Source organism: Suncus etruscus, chromosome 5 (assembly GCF_024139225.1).
Source record: "Suncus etruscus isolate mSunEtr1 chromosome 5, mSunEtr1.pri.cur, whole genome shotgun sequence".
NCBI classification, from domain to species: domain Eukaryota; kingdom Metazoa; phylum Chordata; class Mammalia; order Eulipotyphla; family Soricidae; genus Suncus; species Suncus etruscus.
The window spans coordinates 93,125,073-93,142,426 of NC_064852.1; the positions used below are offsets into that span (position 1 = coordinate 93,125,073).

The following is a 17,354-nucleotide window of genomic DNA, read 5'->3' on the forward strand; positions in this document are numbered from 1 at the left end:
TCCATTTTCCTCTACTGCACCTTCTCATTGTGTGGATTGGCACCGTCTCTAGAACGCTGTTGTGTTTACTTCTGGGGCTCACTGTATAATTTAACTTTCTGCAATAGAAAATAAATCAGCAGCGATATTTTTACTTGTTCTGACAATGTCCAAAGTTGTCTCTCACTGTTTTTATTTGAAGGAACTAGACACAAACCTGGCTGCCTTAACCATGGCCTCTAGGAGGGCTGGAGCTGAGAAAATCTGCTGTCGGGAAGAAGTGAATAGAACTAACAAGACTATTGAGCTGGCCAACAGATTAGTGAAAGGTCTGGAGGTGAGGTCCTACAGGGCAGACTAATGAAGCAGGCTGCCGAAAGCACTTCTTTGTTATACACTACTGATCTGGCAATAACAGCAGCACTTAGCAAAGAGCCTGATGAGCTGAAAAAATTATGTCATTATCATTCATTTTTTTCATAATAGAAACATGTTTTTGACCTTTACATTTTCTTACATTTTACCATGCTGTGGCTTGTATTAACTGTAAGATTACCTAGTGACTAGCATATTCAAAAAACTCTCCAGGAAAAGGAATAGTTGCTCTTTCCTGAGTATTGACAAATAAAGTTGATGCCATTAAAAAAAAAAAGCAAAGACTTTATTTGGAACAAATAGACAACGCTAATGACAGAGCATGAGGTCGGTTTACCACGAAGCACAATGCAATTTGTCCAATGTGGTTAAGAAATATGATAATGCCCTAATTATCCATCTAAGACATGCCTGGATATTGCAGGGGAGACAAAGAATAAAGAGGGGCAAACCGTGAATTATCCGAAATAATCCATATTGTTAAAGTTGGCTCCTGAGAAAGTCTGGTCACTGGCAGCTTTCTCATTTGCCATTCATCTATTGTTTGCTTAATCTTTTGTATGTATTCAAATTTTTTTTCTCTGGGTTTACTTTGCGGGGGGGGGGGGGGAGAATGTCTCTTCTTGTTCCCTGTCATTGTAGAGGACAAGCTTTTCCAACCAGTGGCTTCCAAAGACTGGCTTTTATTCTGGTAACTGGACTTGCCATGGGCCAAGAAAGAGCCAACCCGCTGCTAATTAAACAGATTCATCCAACTGGATATTGTCGAGAGAATTTAAAACATAAATTGATGAGTGCTTGTTTAGTGCCATTTGAAGGGGGAAAAAAAAGGAAAGGATTTAGTCCTTAAAAAGAAAAAGTCTCCATGTTTCAGATGAAAGACAGAAAAATGAATGAATTTAAATGCATCTCACTAGGGTAGCATTAGTTCCTCTTGCTGTGAGTCATGAATGTCTCTCAAATTAATGGAAGGAAATTGCTATCATACTCTGACAAGTCTATCAATGTTTCATCAAATCAATTTGCCAGATAGAATAGGGAAAATAGGAGATGTGTGGCAATGAGTATCTTGTTGCCCAGATAGTAGAAACTCTATATTCTAAAAGAGAGCCCATAGCCCATGCCCAGGACTTACCCAGTTGGCCTTTCCATTTGATAAAGCTCTGTACATAAAAATTACTGGTAGGAACAAGATCAAGAAAATTAACTTGCTCTAAGCTTGGCTTATTGGATATATCGCTGCTGCATGTTTTCAGTAGTTTTGCACCCCTTTCTAAGAAACAATAAGTCTGTAGCCGCTGGGTCACTTTCTACCAGGACAATGAACACTGGAAGGTTCCCTCCCTTTTGCAGCTTTGACTGTGCAGATGCTCTCAGGGGGTTGGACTCCCAGTGGACTTTGTAGAACTGTGTGGCCAAACTGTGTGACCAAAACCACCAGCCAATTGGCTCTATCACTACAAGGAGGAGATGCTAAGGCATCTGCTCTAGATCATCTTTGTTAAACTATTTGCACCATTTACTTGCTGGTCTTCCATACCAAGTGAAAGCACCAGAAGCTGGAGAAATGCATGTACCTCTCAGCTCACTTCTCAGATGACAGAGAACACAGAAGTGTCTTCAGAATGGTCCTTCTTGTGTTTTGTTGTCCAGTTGAATAATGAATCCTTTTTTCCTACACATAGGATTTTCATAAACTGTATTCTTTATAGAGCCCTTTAAGTGCCTCCCAATGTAATCTGGCACTCAAGGGCCCAATAGAACCACATCTCTGGGCACTTGGTGGGGTGGCCTTTCAAGAGGTTCTTAGGACTTGTCTCAGTGATTCTCAGTCAACCTGCTAATGCCAGTCCAAGAATGGAATGTTGCTTGGACTCTGCAATACTGTGGAATACCATGACCAGACATGTGTTTCCTAGGGAATATTGGGGACTGTAGGCCTCTCAGTGCTGAGGGGCAATGTAGTACTAGGGATCAATCCAAAGTTGGATATATGCAGGTATTGACCTTAACCATCATCCTATCTCCCTAGCCCCTAAAACATAAATAATAACACTATTGTAAATTGCAGAGTGTGAATTTGAGTGGGGGAGAAAAGAAAAGTTAAAGCCATATATTGGTGATTACTCTTGGTAGTGATCCCCAGCGGGGCCCAGGGACCATATGTGGTATCAGGAATTGAACCAGGGATAGCTGCATGCATGGCAAACACCGTACTTCTTGTAGCATCACTCTCTACCCTGGAAGGTTCCCTCCCTTTTGTAGCTCTGACTGTGCAGATGCCCTCAGGGGGTTGGACTCCCAGTGGACTTTGTAGAACTATGTGGCCAAACTGTGTGACCAAAACCACCAGCCAATTGGTTCTATCTATAAAATATTTTAAAAATATTTTTAAAAAAAATAGAGGCAAGGTGCTGGAGAGATAGTGCAGTAGACAAGACTCCTGCTTTTCATGTGGCAAGCCCAGGTTCAACTCCCTATATCCTATATGGTCACCCAAGCACTGCCAGATGTGAATCATCTCCGAGAGAGAGAGAGAGAGAGAGAGAGAGAGAGAGAGAGAGAGAGAGAGAGGAGAGAGAGAGAGGAGAGAAAGGAAGGAGAGAGAGGAGAGAGAAAGAATCAGGGAAAATGATTATTCAACTAAAGCACACACTTTGCATACTAAAGATTGATATCATAGCCACTTGAAGTGGCACCTGAACATCATAGGGTTCATGGCCCATATTTCCACAAAAATAACAAGTAAATGTGGCTATCCTAGAGAGTTTGTTTAAAATGTTTAGTTTTTCTTTGCCTATATTCTGTTTTAGTACTTTGGCATTTTCATTTCTTCTAATTTTTTCTTATCCTCATATTTCTCTTATCTGCCTACTTTATCTTTCTAATTTTTATCTTTTTCCTTCCTTCTCTCTGTCTCTCTTTTATATGTATGTCTATTTCTTTTCCTTCTATTCTTCCTGATCTCTGTCTTTTTAAAATTTTTTTCTGGATATTTTTAAGCTATTCTTTATGTTAAAGAGCAGAAATCTAGTTATCACCAATTTTAAAAAACAACTCTTTTAGAGTAGACTATTAAATTTTTGTTTTTTCCTTTGTAAATTTTTTTCAAAATGACCTTTGGAAAAAAATAAGCAGAATAAATTCTGCTTATGGCTTGAAATTTATGTTTAGAATAATCAAGATATTCATTTGTAAGTTTTGAGCATTTCTGTCTCTGGAATTATACCAATAACCACTTCATTATAATTCTAAATAATCCTTAGAGTTATTCATTATTAAATGTTGTTATAGAAATTGTTTTCTCCAAGACTGTTTCATTATTATCATAAATTTCACTTAATTAACATTGTTTAAAATTAGAACACATTGGGACCAGGCAGATAGTTCAAAGGGTTGAAATACATGCTTTGCATGCTAGATGCCCAGCTTCAGTCCCATTACTGCTGACACCCCAAACATTGCTGGTAATAAATTCCCTCTTCAAAAAAACCCCCACAGAACTAGAACACTTTTTAAACTTTATATTTAATTAAATAATTATGAGTTATAAAATTATTGATAGCTGAGTTTAAGGCATATAATATTTCTTTTTAAATATATTTTTATTTAAGTAACATGATCATAGTTGGGTTACAGTCATAACCAGAACACCCCCCTTCACCAGTGTAACATTACCTCCTCCCCCCTTCCCATCCCCTACCTGCATTTGAGACAGGCATTCTACTACAGTTATTTGTTTTTAAGTTCAGTTAGTTGTATTTTTTTTTCCTTAAAGGATAAGAGTAAAAAAATATAGTAAAGGTGTGGTGGTGGCAATCGCCGTTGTTTGCATAGGTCCAGAAAAATGGGAAAATGGAAAAAAAAATCCTTGACCTGATTGCAAAAAGGCCTCACCCCAGAAGTTTATTGGCATAAGACCGACTCTGGGTTCCAGGCATACCAGTCCATCCAACTCGAGTCATTCTCAAGGTCCCGGTGAAACTTTTTCACACTTTAGCTATTGTTGGTATCAGATTCTTATATTTAAAGACTCTGGATTCTGTGCATTTCTTTCATCGATGTCAGGCTGATGTGGAGCATCCTCTAGTTTCAGCATACCATTCAATGCAGAGCGATCTACCCTGCATGCAGACTGTTGCTGAGTCGTCTGGGTGTTGGGAGCACTCTTTGGAGTAAGTCAATGCCAAAGCAGTGGTAGGTCTTCCCTGGTAGAGGCTTGGATCCTGGTAATGTTATAGACAATTGTGGTTGTTTCCATAGATGGTATCCATTGTTCAGGTGTGTGTGGGTGATGCCCATTCTTCTGAGGCCTAAGCCAAATCATTATGCCAATGTTCAGGGTAAAAGGCCTAATTACATTACCAAATATGTGTTCCCATCTCTATTAGATAAGAATTTGTTTGCATATGTATTATTTTCCCATTTTAATGTGCCTATGCAAAAGAGTAGCAATGCCACAAGATATTGTTGGTGCATCTGGGGGCCGACGAATAAAGTCCAACATTACCCGTAACTTGGTTCAAACATGAAATCTATACAGAGATACTCTTCTACCAGTATTGCTTATAAAACAGATCTCAAACGGGGAAAATCAAACAATCAAATAACAAATCCAGTGGGCAAAATTGTCACTATATGAGGATGTTCGAAGAGAGTTATAGATGTTAAGGGAATACATCAGAGATATACAAAGGAGATACACGTGTTCCTTTTGTGTTTTAGAAATAGTCAAGAGGGAGAGGGGTATTTCCGAGACACCACTTTGGTCTGTGATTTGGACAAGCGAAGAGAACATGGAGTCATGTCATCCCTTGTTGCCTGCTGAAGCTACCGACTCCCTGAGAGACGTTTGCTTCCTAATTGCTGGAAATTGAAAGTTCACCAGTCCCCTCCTAGCCCCTTGCAGGAGCAAGGAAGCCTGGGGTCTGTTTTAAATTGCACCTCACTGGAACCCACTTGCTGGGACCCTGAGCAAGTGTCCAGAAATAATCCTGGGGCAGGGAAGAAGGAGAGAGAAATCTGTGGGGGGCAGCCAAGGCTGCACCTTCACCTTATCTTGGCCAAAAAGCCTACAGCATGAAACCTTGCCGTGATGCGTTACCTGCTGAAGCTTCAGACTCCACCCAAAAAATTACTGTGAAAGATATGTAATCCACCTTGGCCAAAACAAATATCATTAGTGCAGAAAAATGGTTAAATGTGGGGTAAAGAGATGGGAGTGAGGAAGTAAAGGAATAAAACAAGCTCCTGGAGGGCGTTCAGATAATGACAAGCAATGAAACACAATGATATCCATATATTTGCCATGTGGCCAGGAAAAGCCCTGGAGCATCGGAGGACGGAGGTAGAGGGGTGCTAGGGTGACCCATGTCCAGCACCCCTTCCTAGGCTTGGTTAAAGAGGCCCTTGGCATGGCGGATGGCATATAATATTTCAATACCAATCTCACCATCAGTGTCAACTCCCATCACCAGTGTTACCATATTCTTTCATTCCCCATTTTTTTAACCACTTACAAATTTTGGTGGGTGAAGTTTCGATCTTATATTTCCAGTATTGTTGAATCTGTGCTTTGAATATATAGCTCTGCAATTCTTTCACATCACCAATGTAATTAAAATCCTGACCCCTGTTCCCCCATTAATTCCCATTCTCATCTTCCCACTCTGATTTCTTCTCTGTCCTCCCTAAGCTCTAGGGACAAGGGTGATCTAGCATTCTCCCCTTTAATATATTACATTTCTTTATCCAGTTATTCTTCGTACCGCATGTAAATAAGTTTATTCCATTTGTCTTTATTCTCTGGCTTACTTCCTTCAACATGATCTCTTTCAGTTCCAACCAGCTTGTAGCAAACTGCTTGATTTCATTGTTCCTTGCATCTGCATAGTATTCCACTATATATGTGTATCACATTTTCACAATCCATTCATCTGTCATTGGACACCTAAGTTGATTCCATTAATTTAGCTGTTGTATTAAGTGCAGCAACAAAAAAGTGTGTGCATATGTTTTTATTTATTTTTTCTCAGTATAGGAAAACATTTATTTTTTGTCTTTCAAAACCATGAATATGATTTTTATTGTACTTTATATAAATAAAACTGTATTGTTTCATTTTGTGTTTCTTTTTTAGCATAATTTTTATTTTAATTGTAGTGGCTTACATATCGTTCACAGTAATATTCCAGGTATATATTTACATTGAATCAGGGGAATTCCCACCACCAAATTGTCCTCCCACAACCGCTCCCATCCTGCCTCCCATATCCTCCACTCTTCCCCCCAGGGGCTGCTAGAATGCGTGGTCCCCTCTGTGTCTAGTTACTTACTTAATGGGCTTATAACTGTTTGGTCTTGGTGCCTCCATTATTGCCCCCTCTAGTTGGGAGGCGGGACTAGAAAGATCAAGTTATGTGCATTTGTTTGAGGAAGAGAAAGATAATATAATGGAGCGGAGTCATTCTACAGGCTCTCGTCCTTGGTTTGAGAAATGATGGGGGAAAGAAGAAGGTGAAACACCACAGCAGTTCAAAAAGAGGAATCAAATAATCAGTGAGCACTGCAGCCATAAAAATATGCACCACATAGTTGTCATGGTCTTGAGATAGGAAATATGACAAGGCGCAAGGAGAAAGAAGAGAAAAGAAGAAAGAAAAAGTAAACATATAATTAAAAAATGGACAACTACTACAATATTTACCCCAAAACGAAAAATTCGATCAAAACTAGGTAAAAAAATAAAAAATTTAAAAAAATTAAAAAAAAAAAAGGATTATTTAGTGTTTTTTGTCTCTCCCCCTGCCCCCGCATAGGCACAGTAAATGTTGGGGTCATCCGAAACGGGAATCCCCTTGGCCTAAGAGATACAGGGTTTCCTTACCCTTGGAATATATTGTCATGGGATTATCTATAGACTCCTTTCACATTCATTTACTCTCCCCTTGGTGTTTTTGTGCCGTATGGAAGACTTCTGCTCCGATCTGGATGATAAAGATAGACCTCTAAATCTAGGGGTCTCAGTCTGTGCACAGGTCAAGGAGTGGAACTTATGATGACGACTTTCTTTGTGATTTTAGAAGTTCTGTTTCCTCGATGTCATTTTAATCTGTCTTCTGTGGTTAGTGGTCTTGGCCCTTGCGCTGAAGCTTGGATGGAGTCTGGGATATCGTCTTTCGTTATGATTCCAGAAGACCTGTTCAGTTGCAATTGCCTCAGTCAGGACTCTGGCGTTGTAGGTCATGTTTGTTAAGTAGGACGTAGACCAGACCCTAGACTAGGGCTTTCTTGTTGGTCCCAAAATACATATTGCCCGGTCATGGTTCTATCAGCCAGTCATCTGTAGATAACGTTCTTAACTTTTGCACAGCCCGTAGTGTGGTAAGTCTTCCAATTTGGTTTATCATTAGTTGGTAAGGTAGGATAACCTGTTCTTATGTCCATTTGTTTCCAAGTTCCTCGTTGTCAGGATCTCATATTAGAACTGGCACATGTTGGAGATCGAGTAGTATTCAGGATGTCCCAGGTGGGCTTTGGTTCCTGTGGCTGTTGTGAAGAATTGTGTCGATTCTATGTCTAAGGTTCAGGATTGAAGTCTGGATGGTTGGTGTATAATCTTCTGGCGTCTAAGATGGATCCACATGACATATTTTCAAGGTGGGAGATTCCCCTGTATTGTAAATAAGTATGAGTTCTTATCTCTAGTAGATAAGAGCTTGTTTATATACGTGGGATTTCCCCTTTTTTAGTGTGCCTTTGCAGGAAGAAATGGTGCTTCATTATATTGCCGGTGCATTGGGGGGTGAAAAGAACAGAGAAACAAGTCACACACCCAAAATACATAAAAATAGAAATAAAAAAATATATATTTGCTCATGTATGTATAGTGAAAAATGATTGTAAGTAAAATGAAATAAAAAGTAAAGAGCTAGTGTTATACAGGTCTTATACTTATGAGGGAAGTAAATGTTTCCCCATTGCTTTTTAAGATTTTCTTGTGGGGTATGGGTTCCCACACACCTCTTCATCGCACACCCTGCCCTTCCTGAGATTGGTAAAAGATTTGGGGGGGGAGGTCTTGTGTAAAGTTCTTGCAATGGGAGTCCTTTTAGGGCTAAGTCTGGTATCCAGCAAGAGTCCAGGATAGGATAAGTTGGTAGGGAGAGTCACACAGCATGAGTCAGTTAGGGGTGTTGGTTGTCTTTTCCTGCTGGGAACAAGGTGTGGGTTTGAGCGTATGTCCCTTTGCTCGGGTGCTGGGTACTGGTTCGTTGGGGTAGGTCAGCCTTGATGCCTAATAGATTAAGAACTGAGGGTGAAGAGTTTTAATAAATTGGAAAATCTGGATGGGATTGAGGGGTGAAGGGGTAGTCGGATTCCTGGAGGGGGTATAGGGGAGAGTATTTGGCAGGGGCAGAAAGGAAGAAAGAGGAAAATAAGATTAGATAGGGAATTATAGCAAACCAAATCCAGCACTACATCAGAAGGATTATACACCATGACCAAGTGGGTTTCATCCCAGGGATGCAAGGTTGGTTCAACATACGCAAATCAATCAACATTATACACCACATCAACAACAAGAAAAACAAAAACCACATGATCATATCAATCGATGCAGAGAAGGCATTTGACAAAATTCAGCACCCATTCATGTTGAAAACACTCAGCAAAATAGGCTTAGAAGGAACCTTCCTCAAGATAGTTACAGCTATCTATGAAAATCCCACAGCCAACATTATCTTCAATGGCAAAAAACTGAAAACATTTCCACTAAGGTCAGGAACTAGGCAAGGCTGTCCACTCTCTCCACTCTTATTCAATATAATCTTAGAAGTCCTAGCAATCGCAATCCGACAAGAGAAGGGTATCAAAGAAATCCAAATTAGGAAAGAGAACTCAAATTATCCCTTTTTGCAGATGATATGATGATATACATAGAAAATCCTAAAGAGTCCACAGTAAAACTCCTAGAAATAATTAACCAATACAGCAAAAGTGGCTGGCTACAAAGTGAATGCACAAAAGACAGTAGAATTTCTCTACACAAATAATGAAGTAGAAGAGAGAGATTAAAAATTCAATTCCATTTAAAATAGTAACAAAAAAACATTAAAAACCTAGGGATCAACCTTACAAGGGAAGTGAAGGACTTATACCAGGGGAACTTCAAAACACTTCAGAAAGAAATTGAAGAGGATCTAAGGAAATGGAAGAACATCCCATGCTCATGGGTAGGTAGAATCAATATAGTCAAAATGACCATCCTACCCAAACTCCTATATAGATTTAATGCAATCCCCATCCAAATTCAGACATCATTCTTAAAGATCATTCTTAAAGACTTAGAACAATGAATCATAAAATTTATCTGGAACCACAAAAGACCCAGGATAGCCAAACACATACTAAAAAACAAGAAGCTGGGTGGCATCTCGCTACCTAACCTATACTATAAAGCCATAGTGATCAAAACGGCTTGGTACTGTTACAAAGACAGAGCCTCAGACCAGTGGGTTAGAACAGAATTTCTAGACATAAGCCCCCAGACATATAGTCAGCTAATATTTGACAAAAGAGCCAAGAACTTGAAATGGGACAAAGAGAGTCTTTTCAACAAATGGTGTTGGTACAACTGGAAAACCACCTGTAAGAAATTGAAAATTGACCCATACCTCACCCCATATACAAAAGTCAATTCGAAATGGATCAAAGACCTGGAAATCAGACCCGAAACCATAAAGATTATTGAGAAAAAAATAGGCGAAACACTCGAAGACCTATATATCAAAAAAGTCTTTGATGATAGATTGCCAATGGCAAGAACTTTAGCATCAAACATAAACAAATGGGACTACACCAAACTAAAAAGCTTCTGCATGGCAAAAGAAACCATACTCAACACAAGAAGACAGGCAACTGAATGGGAAAAAATCTTGCACTCAACATATCTGATAAAGGGCTGATATCCAGAATATACAAAGCACTCAGAAAGATGAGCTCCACAAAACCAAATAAAGCCATAGAAAAATGGGGAGATGAACTGAAATGACACTTCACTGAAGAAGATCGAAAGATGGCCAACAAACACATGAAAACATGTTCACCTTCACTCATCATTAGGGAAATCCAAATCAAGACAACAATGAGGTACCACCTTACACCAGTGAGCTGGCTCACATCAAAAATAATGGAAACAATCTCTGTTGATGGGGGTGCGGTATGAAAGGCACTCTCATCCACTGCTGGTGGGAATGCCCCCTAGTCCAACCACTATGGAGAACAGTCTGGAGAGTGCTCAAGGAACTCAGGATTGAGCTGCCATTTGACCCAGCAATTGCTCTCCTGGGTATCTACCCCCAAGCCGGAAGGACATTCATCCCCAAATATGTGTGCGCCCCATTATTTATCGCAGCACTCAGTATAATAGCCAAGTCTTGGAACCAACCTCGATGCCCAACAACAGATGAGTGGATCATTAAGATGTGGTATCTATATACAATGGAATACTACATGGCAGTAAGAAATGATTCAATCACAGACTTTGCAGCAACATGGATGGACCTTGAACATATTATGTTAAACGAAGTAAGTCAGAAGATGAAAGATAAACACAGAATGATAGCACTATTCTGAATCACCTAGAAACTACACTATATATACAACTAATATTCAAAGATCAAATAACAGGATTTAACAGGGTAGAAACTGCGAACACTGAAATACCACACTTCTGGGCAGAAGTGCCCAGAACACATGAAAGAGGAACATCATAAACTCTCGACCATACATTAAACCATAAAGAAACCAACATCTGCAGAAAGAGCAGCGCAGAGTGAACAGGTATGTAATCAGCCTGATACTGCAAAGGCTCATAATAATCTCTTAGGGATCTTATACAAGGTTACAGGTAAAGAATACCATGGGAAATCACTGATTACAACCGAAGTATTTCAATATAATAGATGTTAATGCCTTAAGCTTAATATATTCAAAATAATCTCTCAGCTTTTCTGTCCACAGGTGTTCTTGGATACAAAGGATGGACAACCTAAGATGGCATCTCAGAGCTAAGCCACACGAGATACCATACCCAGGTTGCGTTACAAAATTATCCGGACAAAACTTTTTAACACACCCTTTATCTCTAGGGCATACCTTCTTTTAGGACCTGAAGCATGTGACCAGCCAGACCACTGAAGCAGCAACGGTGACCTGCAGACTTATACTAAGGGGTCCACTCATCACACATATTAAAGCAAAATGACATACCCCCCCTCTTTTCGCATATGTTTTTAAATAAATGTTTTTAAGTACCGGGGGTAGATAACCAAAAGTCAAATTTCTGGGCCCTATGGCAACCCAATTCTAAATATATTGAGGATTCTTTGTACCATTTTCCACAGGGGTTCAGCCAGATAGCATTACTTTATCACTATATCCCCACCAGCATAGATTGCTTCTACTATTTTTGATATGTCCCATTCTCAATGATGTGAGGTGATATCACATTGTTGTCTTGATTTGAATTACACTAATTATAAGTGATACTAAGCACCGTTTTCACGTGCCCTTTGAAAGTCTACTTGTCTTCCCCTAAGAAATGTCTATTCAATTCTTCTCCCCATTTTTTGATAGGACTTTTGAATTCGTTGTTGAGTTTGTGAGTATTTTATAGTAAACTATAAAGTACATTGAGAAAATATAGGCAGAACTTTCCAAGACTTGGACCTCAATGGTGTCTTCAATGATCTGATATCATTGGCAAAGCAACAAAATTTAAAAAAGAAAAAAGGTACTATATCAAATTAAAGAGTTTTTGCATAGCAAAGAAAATACAGGCATGCAAAAACTATTGGATCTCTAAGTCTTTGATCCACTTTGAATTTAATTTTTTATTAGATATGAGATAAGAATAAAGCTTTAATTTCTTCTATGTCGTTATCCAATTCCTATCATGATGAGCGTTTTTAATCAAGAATGGGTGTTGGACCTTATCTATGCTTTCTCTGTTTCTATTAATATGATTTTTGTTTTTCTTTTTGTTGATATGGTGTATTATGTTGATAGATTTATGGATGTTAAACCATCCTTGCATTCCTGGGATGAAACCTTCTTGGTCATGGTGAATGACATTATTGATGATGCATTGAATTCTATTTGCCAGAATTTTATTGAGGATCCTTGCATCTGTGTTCATCAGGGATATTGGTCTGTAATTTTCTCTTTATTGGCAACATCTCTGTCTGGTTTTGGTATCAAGGTGATACCAAACTTCATAGGAACTATTTGGGTGCTCGCTTTGGCAGCACATATACTAAAATTGGAACGATACAGAGAAGATTAGCATGGCCCCTGCGCAAGGATGACATGCCAATTTGTGAAGCAACCCATATTTTTTTAAAAAAAACGAAACTATTTGGAAGTGTTCGTGTTTCTTCAATTTTATAAAAGAGCCTGAAAAGGATTGGTAGAAGTTCCTCTTGAAATGTTTAAAAGAACTCATTAGTGAACCCATATTGGCTTGGGCTTTTGTTTGGGGGAAGATTTTTTTTATCACCATTTTAATTTCCTCAATAGTGATGGGGCTGTTTAGAAATGCTACCTCATCCTTATTTAACCGTGGAAGGATATAAGAGTCTAAGAATTTATCCATTTCTTCCAGGTTCTCATGTTTCATGGCATAGAACTTCTCAAAGTAGTCTTTGATTGCCCTTTGAATCTCTGCAATATCTGTAGTGATCTCCCCCTTTTCATTTCTAATTTGGTTTATCAAGTTTCTCTCTCTTGCTTTCTTTTGAGTTTTGCCAGTGGCTTATCAATCTTGTTTATTTTTTTCAAAGAACCACCTTTTGCTTTTGTTGATCTTTCAGATTGTTTTTTTGATTTCCACTTCATTGATTTCTGCTCTAAGCTTTTTTACTTCCTTCTGCCTACCTATTTTTGGTTTCATTTGTTGATCATTTTCTAATTTTATAAAATTCTGTGTCATCAAGCTATTCATGTAGGTCCCTTCTTCCTTCCTGATGTGTGCTTGCAAAACCATAAATTTTTCCACTCAGTACCACTTTTGATGTGTCCCATAAATTCTGATAATTTTTGTCTTTATTGTCATTTGTTTCCAAGAATGTTTTGATTTCCTCTTTGATTTCATCTCTCACCCACAGGTTGTTCAGTTGTAAATTGTTTAATTTCCAGGTGTTAAAGTTTTTTTCTGTGTCCTTTTGTAGTTCACATCTAATTTCTGTGCCTTGTGATCAGTGAAGGTAGTCTGCACTATTTTTATCCTCTTGATTTATATATGTATATGTGTGTGTGTGTGCCACAAGGTATTGTTGGTGCATCTGGGGGCCAAGGGATCAAGTTTACTTGGTTCTAACATGAATTCTATACAGAGATACTCTTCTACCAGCATTGCTTATTGAAAAGATCTCAAAGGGAAAAAAGCAAACAAACAAACAAAAAAACCAGTGGGCAAAATTGTCACCATGTAAGAGGATATTCAAAAAAGGGTTATAGATGTTAAGGGAATACATCTGAGATATACAAAGGAGATACACAAAGAAGATACAGTGTCCCTTTTATGTTTTAGAAATAGTCGGGTGGGAGGGTGTTGTTTCCTGGACACCTCTTTGGTCTGTGATTTGGCCATCTGGAGTCTGTAAACAACTCCCAGCACCCTGTATCAGGAAATGTCTTTGAGTGGGGGCGTCTCAGAAACTGATTATGGTAGCAAGCACAGGTACCCAGTAAAGGAATTTGGAGGATAGGAGTCCACCTATTGATAATAGATTGATAGGAACAGAATTTTGGTTTCTTCTCAGGCGGAGAGTCTATTTTTTCATTATGGGAGCTGGCTGGCAATTAGCTTGAGAGAGGATAATAATCTGCTTCATAAGGAGCAAAGAGCTGAGGGTAAAAATGGTTATATGTGAGGTAATATACAGTGGGGGTGAAAATAAAGGACATGAAATGAGCCTGTAAGGTGGTGAGCCAATGGGGGAAGGGAACAATACAAATAGACATTCTGTATATTGTAAACACAGATGAACACCTATGATACCCTATTTAACTATCTGTACTGTATAACGCAAAGTAGATTAAACTATATGATATTCTATAAATCTATATAAATTTTACACACGGGGTCTTTTGCCCCTCACGGTTTGAGAATGGGGATTGAGAGAAGGCTGTGGGGCAGCTGGAGGCCACATCTTCCCCTAAGCTTGGCCAAAAACCTTCAGCATGGAGCCATGCCATCCCCATATTGCCTGCTGAAGATTCTGACTCCCAGAGAGGAGTATGGATTCTTAATTATGTTGGAAGCTGGAAGTGTAGACTAAATTCTAATGTGGTCTCTCAAAATCATTCCTTGGGGTAAAACAATTATACAGTGGATAAGACACTTGCCTTGTATGAACTGGGTTCAATGCACAGCACCTTGAGTCTCACCAGAAGTGATCCCTGAATGCAAAGCCAGGAGTGAGCCCTGAGTATCATTAGGTTATGCCCAACTAATGAAAAGAAAAGGAGAAAAGAAAAAAGAAAAAAATTATTCCTGCCATATATTCATTCTATCAAGCACTGTTGTAAGGTGATTTTGCAGGTATGATTAAGGTCCCAAATCAGTGGACCTTAGGACAGTGAACCTCACCTTATCCTGTATTCTTAGAACATGGAAGATTTTCTCTGATTGTTTGCCAAAAAAAGACAGATATTGGTTCTCCACAGAGATTTTAGTTGTTGACTTTTAAGAGGAAAGAAAGGCCAAATGGCGAGGAACCTGGGCAGTGTCCAGGCACTGAAAACAGCACCCAGCTGGCAGCTGGGAAGAAATCAGAGAGCAGAGCCAGAGCCACAGACACTGAATTCTTCCCAGTCTGAACTTGCTCAAAGTAGCATTTTTGCCACTTAGCAACAACCAAATGAGGAGAGACAGAAGAGAAAGCAAACAGATTGGATCTTAATGGTCCTTCCTAGTCTTACAGATTCAAACACATAAATTTCTTAAAACAAACCACAAACCATTGTTGCAGTGGCTGGAGCACTGGAGTGGGTAGGACATCTGCCTTGCACTCTGCTAACCTGGGTTTAATCCCCAGCATTTCATATCCTGAGCACTCCATAATCCTGAACACTCCAGGAGTAATTCTTGAATGCAGAGCCAGGCCTTAGTTGGGTGTGCTCGCCCCAAAATAAAATAGATATAAATATTTATAAGTAGATATGGACGAGTGATAGTCTCTGCTTTGTGTGTATCCTAGAGTGGTTCAGAGCTCAATGCAAAGCTGCAAAGAAGTAAAAGTTTATTAAAAGTAAAGACAAGCAGGATTACTGCAAGGGAAGGATATCAGAGAGCCTAAAAGGTTGTTTTCTAGGTTTTCTTCAAAATAATGCAAACTTGGACCACCACTCTTTTTTTTTTGTTTTTTGTTTTGTTTTTGATTTTTGTTTTTGTTTTTGGGTCACACCCACCTGTGCTCAGGGGTTACTCCTGGCTCTATGCTCGGAAATCGCCACTGGCAGGCACTGGGGGCCATATGGGATGCCGGGATTCAAACCACTGTCCTTCTGCATGGAAGGCAAATGCCTTGCCTCCATGCTATCTCGCCGGCCCCTCGGACCACCACTCTTGACTAATAATGCTCTCTGTTTATTTCTTAGTCACGACAATAAATTAGGGCAGCTCAGCATCTCTGGATAGGATATTGAGGGAATTCTCGGACATTTCATCAGTCTGCAAGGCAACTGGGGCATTTTTTATGTTAGTTAAATGCTTTGGAAGCCACAGCTCTGCTAGTGGCTCAGAGACCTTGGAGTTTGTTGATCATTTCTTTGCCCACAATGATTGTTTATGTTTCTGGTGGAGGAAGATTATTGACTCTTTCCCTACCACAGCTTACAAAGAACTATAAAGATTATCACTGACTTTTTGAGCCATATGAAGAGTGCCACTAGGCTTTTTTTTTTTTTTTTTACTTAAGGTATAGCAATTTACAAAGTTGTCCACAATAGCATTGTTTCAGGCATACAGTGTGGGTGTACCTATTTAAGACCCTAGACCCACCCACTTCTGGGAGGGGTCTTGGGAACCGGATAGTAGGTGTAACCTTACCTGCTAGACCCTCCCACAACTGGGAGGGGTCTGGGAAATGTTATATAAGGCTTGGACCAAGGGAATTCGGCGCTTTTGTTTTTTGCCTTTTGGCCCTGCTGGGCTCTCTGAGGAAGATGGCTGAAAGAGGATAAGACGCAGGGCAAGCCTAAAATGGCTGTACGCTTGAAAGGTTATGAGATAGGCCACACACCTGTGGTGGTCAGGGCATGAATAAAGATAATGCTTCCTAATGCCTGCATGTGAGTGAGTCTTGATTACGCCGATTACCTGGGCCTGGAATTCGCCAGCTGGATGGGGATGAAGCCACGTGGCTGGGGCCTAAGCACAAAGGCCTCCATCCATCGCCATCCAGCCCCATCGTTATTTATTTCATTCAACATCACAGTATTTCTACATTAGTCTCATCACCAATGTCTCCTTCCCTCCCCTAATATCCCCATGTTACCTCCTATCACCATCCCTAGCCTGCCCTCTTGGCAAGCATATATAACAAATTTATTTCATAGTACTTATAATAAAAAAAAAACTTAAAGTAATAGCAAATAGAATTATCAGAAAATAAATCAATAAAAGTCAAGTTGTGATGATTCATTGCTATACAACTTTTAAGATAGTAGAGTACAGGAATTTGTGTGTGTGTGTGGGGGGGTGTATCCTGATATCTGAAAAGGGAAACTGAGGAATCCTCCCACACTGCGTTCATGGCTTCATATACTGGGACTCCTTTGTTCATATTCTTCAGGAGTTCGACTACAAAGAGTAAATACATGGTGGTGGGAAAAAAAACTGGCAAAAGACCAATATTTTATTTGGTTTGGTTTGTGACCACAACTGGCTGACCTGGCGGGGGGGGGGGGGGGCGACCATGTGGTGCCAGGAC

The 17,354-nt window shown here is 39.6% G+C and overlaps 1 non-coding gene and 1 pseudogene across 1 annotated transcript; both read left to right on the forward strand.

Annotated features, from left to right (window-relative positions):
* Positions 1–211: 211 nt before the first annotated feature.
* LOC126008629 (histone deacetylase complex subunit SAP18-like) overlaps positions 212–17,354 on the forward strand; it is a 60,636-nt pseudogene continuing 43,493 nt past the window's right edge.
* Positions 12,650–12,756, forward strand: LOC126010443 (U6 spliceosomal RNA). Its single transcript, XR_007496473.1, has one exon. It is a non-coding gene; the product is annotated as a U6 spliceosomal RNA (small nuclear RNA).